This window comes from Poecilia reticulata, linkage group LG11, assembly GCF_000633615.1.
Source record: "Poecilia reticulata strain Guanapo linkage group LG11, Guppy_female_1.0+MT, whole genome shotgun sequence".
Taxonomy (NCBI): Eukaryota; Metazoa; Chordata; class Actinopteri; order Cyprinodontiformes; family Poeciliidae; genus Poecilia; species Poecilia reticulata.
In genome coordinates this window covers 26,312,724-26,316,433 of record NC_024341.1, presented here as the reverse complement: position 1 = coordinate 26,316,433, position 3,710 = coordinate 26,312,724, and positions in this window count along the sequence as shown.

Below are 3,710 nucleotides of genomic sequence, written 5' to 3'. Positions count from 1 at the left end.
ATGCGCGCTCCCGACACAGGGGGAACAGATTTTCTCAGGGGAACAGAATTTCTCACAAGACCGGCAGCGCAGGTGATAAACGTGTAACACTTTTTTCTGTTACAAACTGACTCCGGCCCCCCAGCAGAGAAGGGAAAAGTTATGTGGCCCTCACAGGAAAAAGTTTGGGGACCACTGGTCTAAAGTTTATATTCAAAGCTTCTTACTCGGTTTCTGATGTCTTGTTTGTTTAATTGCATCTTTGGCGCCTCCTGCTGCCGTCTCTGGGTACTGCAGCTCGCTTTGCCAAGCGGCTCTGTTGGCTTTGGTGGGGATGGCGGGGGAATCTGGCTCGTGAACGCAGAATGGTTTTATAATTGACTTTTCCTGGAGATTGTTTACATAAAACTGTAAACACGAGTTTGAGTCTAGACCGGCCGTTCAGCTCGTCTGGAAACTTGGACGAGGGAAAGCCTCTCTGTTGGAGGGTGTGGGGGGAAAATAAAAAGGCTCTTTAATATTAGTGTATCCATGTGAACTTTAGATGTAATTTACATAAATTCAGATGAGATTTTTGACATCTGCCTCCCATCTGAAGCTGGAAACCTGAGGTGCTGACCACGGCAGATTTTTAAATATGTCAGCTTTGGGAAGGAAACTTTTCCGTTTTGAAGCTTTATGATCTAAGTTCCCTAAAATTACTTAACTAGATAGAGTTGACAAAGATGAAAAGACAGCGATCCCTTCTTGTAGTTATATCTATCCAGAAAATTGGCTGTAAAAAACAAATTAGGACTAAGTTAGAAGATAAATCCTCAAAGAAAAAATTAGTTTGAAATGGTAAACATACTGATTCCAGAAATTTGCTCAAAAAACCAAGATATGACGCAAAGCAAGACAAATATTTGATACGTAACTGAGAGGTAAGAGCAGTCCAGAAGATTTCTCATTCATTAAATTGATCAATTATAGTTTTTTATGTCATGTACTGTACAACATCTATACACTAAAATGTCTCTTAGACACTAAAACGTGGTAGTAGAAACAGCTGTCTCATAACAATTAGCTTTGGGAGTTAGCATGCTTGTTCTGCTCGAAATAATAGCTTTGGGAATTAGCATTAGCATTCTGATTTGGTCCTGTTTCAGTCTACCTGAAGGAGTTGAAAACATCATTAGCATTTTTTTTTACAGTAGTTGGCTTCAGACGTCAGGCTAAGTATGTTAGCATTAGTGTTAGCATGCTTATTCTGATCACACAACAGCCTTGGAAGTTGGCTAAAGCACATTCTGATAATCTGGCTCTGTTTTGATCTATTTTGACTTGTGGCGGCTTGGTACACTGCTACACTACTACAACATAAGCATTAACATCACAATATTTGGTTTTAGAAGTTAGCATACTTGTTCTGCTCAAACTAATTAACTTTGTGAATCAGCATTAGCATTCTCATTTGGTCTGACTGTTCTAGTCTAAATGATGGAGTTGAAACTATCTTACAGTTTAACTACATTATTAGCATTTGATCACATTAATTAGCTTAAGCATTTTATCATTAGTGCAAGCTTTTTTCTGCTCAACAAAGTTAGTTTTGGTAATCAGTGTTGGCATTGATTTATTGGATTGGGTTTGCTTTAGTCCAACTCAATGAGCCAACAGCTTATTATCTTGTTCTTTATCATTTTTAGCCAGATTTATTAAGAACCTCGTTGGAGATCTGATGCTCTCCAGAGGATCAGATCTGGAGAGGATCTCAATTTGGTAAAATCTGAGTGTTAGCTTAATGTCCTACAGTTAGCAGAAGTTTCCAAACCACTCATTTTGTGTTTTGTTTGGTATTTTGTTTACTTTCTTCTCTTGCTTTTACTCTTCCTGATTATATGAAATCAGCATCCAGTCCTCCTCCTCCTCCTCCTCCTCCTCCTCCTCCTCCTCCTCCTCCTCTTTGTCATCTTCCTCTCTGCTGTGACAGTTTGAGCCGTTCAGCAGGCCGACTCACAGCCTGTTGGGCCTCCAGCAGAGAGGGGTTGTTGTCTGGCTGAGGTCAGAGGTCAGAGGTCACAGTCTGGAGACACAAAGCGGATCACAACAGAAGGCTAATTATCGAGTATTGTTGCAGGAGTCCTGCTGGGACTTAACCCTTTTGCTTTCACCAACAGGTCGCAGTGAAACTTCGACCTGTTGGCGAGATCCTCCTGATGATTATGTTTTATTGGTTGTTATGTTTTATTTAATGAATAATAAATATTGTATGGGACTATCTGCTGTATTTAAGCTTCTTCTTAACTAATCTGAAGCTAAAACTGCCACCTGTAGGTATTTCAGAGTAAAATATACTTGCAGACAAATCTGTTTCCATCTTAAGTACAAAATGTTTTTACATTTTGTTCAGTTTTTGTCTAATTTCTGCTCTGAATATGTTGGAGGGTTTTTTCAGCAAATGACTTTGTTTTAGAGTCCAGTTAACAATTAACCGATTACCGAAATGCAAACATCTGAATACTTTGTGGTTATTTCAGTCTGAGAAACAGGCTATCGCACAAAAAATATCAAAGATGTTTTAAATATTTGCTCAAAATAACTGAGTTGCTTTAAAGCCAACTTGTTGAGTGAGATCAGGTGGGCAGTGAGTTCGTGGAGGATTTACCTGCAGCAGCTCTGTTAAGGTGTTTATTCCACATTAACATAACTTTAAACATACCAAATGAGTCAGGATTTGGCTTAAAATTTATATTTTCCAACTTTTTAAAATGTTTCTTATCTAAACTTAAAGCTCAGATACTTATGGGATATGAAACAGCGCCCTCTGCTGAGCTGTAATGACCAATGCAGTCACTGGTTTCCTGGATTTTACTTTTTTTTTTTTTTTTTTAAATACGTATATTTATTGGAAACTAGTTATTCAGTGGACTAATAATGATATACTTCACTTATTTCAGTGCAAATATATTAGCTCACCTGAAAAAAGACGAACTACAACCAACTTTTCAGCAAGAAATAGGAGCTTGTTATACATTTTTCCTTAATTTAGATTTTTTTTTAAATACTAGTTTCATTGTTTTCATTTCTGAGTTTGAAAAGTTGAAAATGTTTGAAAAGTCAAAACTCAGAAATGTCCACGTTTTTGTTCAAGAAAATGTAAAAGATTATTCTAAACTTTTCAAAAACTTCTCATGTTTTTCTAGAAATTTTTATATTTTTTGGCAGAAATTTACTCCCTTTTTTCGATTTACATTGAGAAATCCACTGAGACTTTTTAGCAGAATTACTTTTTTCTATCTAAAATGTTGTAAGACACTGTTTATATATAATTTTCTACAAAATGTAGACTTCTTTACTATTCAGTGTGTTTATTATGCTATTGAAGACGTAAAAACAACTTTACTGTAGAAATACGTAATTCCAGTTTGAATAAAAAAACAGAAATGTGGCCCTTTGGTTCTCACATCTTCACCACTAATTTAGGTCCAACTCTGATGTTAAAAGGCTCTTGAATGCTATTATGCTGTCAAATCCGCTGTGGATTTTTTCCATTTGAATATATATTTTATGTTGGAGAAGAGCAGTGAGGTCTTTTTTTAAATACACACTTCAATCAGCGAGTTTAGAGCGATGAGTCCCCTTGGAGTGTGTTTTCTCTGGAGCGGTTCAGGAGTTAAGTGGCTGTAATGGGTTTAGTGTGAAGTGACTGGGATTGTTTCTGTGTGTGTGTGTGTGTGTGTGTGTGTGTG